Raw genomic sequence first — 829 nt, forward strand, 5'->3', positions numbered from 1 at the left:
GTCAAGCCAGCTTGGTCTGTCTCCCCTCATATCCCTGCAGTGACCTCAGCCCCCTCCTCCAGCCTGTCCTCCGGCGGAAGTTGTGTGCTTCATCCTCCTGGATACTCATGGGGCTGTTTTGTTCTTGCGTTTTCGTTCTTTGCTTACTTTTTTTACTTGACTAATTGTACATATTCATGGGTGCGTAGTAATGACTCATGGCCCATGCTGTGGTCGGATGGTGTGGGAGACACGAGTCCCTGAACTGATCTCTCCCTCTCCTCCCCTCCCCCTGCCCTCCTCAGCCTCTATCCTCGGGTTTTTGCCGTTGCTTTCCGTGCAGACTTCTCTGCAGCCACGTGGCGTCATAAAATACTATTTTCTCACTTTGATTCAGAAGTAATCCGGCTGTGTCCCCAGGGTTCTGTGCTTTCTGCAGGCTTTGCGGGTGTCGCGGCTCGTTCTCACAGCTTTCAGCGGCCAAAGATCCTAGAGCCGGTAATCCTCTTACCTTCTTTTTTAAAGTTTTTAAATTTTTTTACTTTTTCCACTACTGCCAGTCTTTTTTTTTTTTGAGTCGGAGTCTCACTCCGCTGCCCCGACTGGAGTGCAGCGGCCACTCCCAGCCGCCGCAGCCCGGACCTGCGGGGCCCAGCCATGCTCCCGCCTCAGCCTTCCAGGGGGCCGGGACTACGGGCGCGCTGCCACGCCCGGCCGGTTTTTGATGTTGTGCAGACGTGCGGGCTCGCCAAGTTGCCCAGGCGGGCCTCCGACCACGGGCGCAGGCAGTCCACCTGCCTCGGCCTCCCGGAGTGCCGGGGGCAGGCCGAGCCGCCGGCCCTCTGACCTC

The sequence above is a fragment of the Carlito syrichta genome, unplaced genomic scaffold (assembly GCF_000164805.1).
Source record: "Carlito syrichta isolate Samal-C Ts95f unplaced genomic scaffold, Tarsius_syrichta-2.0.1 Scaffold126623, whole genome shotgun sequence".
NCBI classification, from domain to species: domain Eukaryota; kingdom Metazoa; phylum Chordata; class Mammalia; order Primates; family Tarsiidae; genus Carlito; species Carlito syrichta.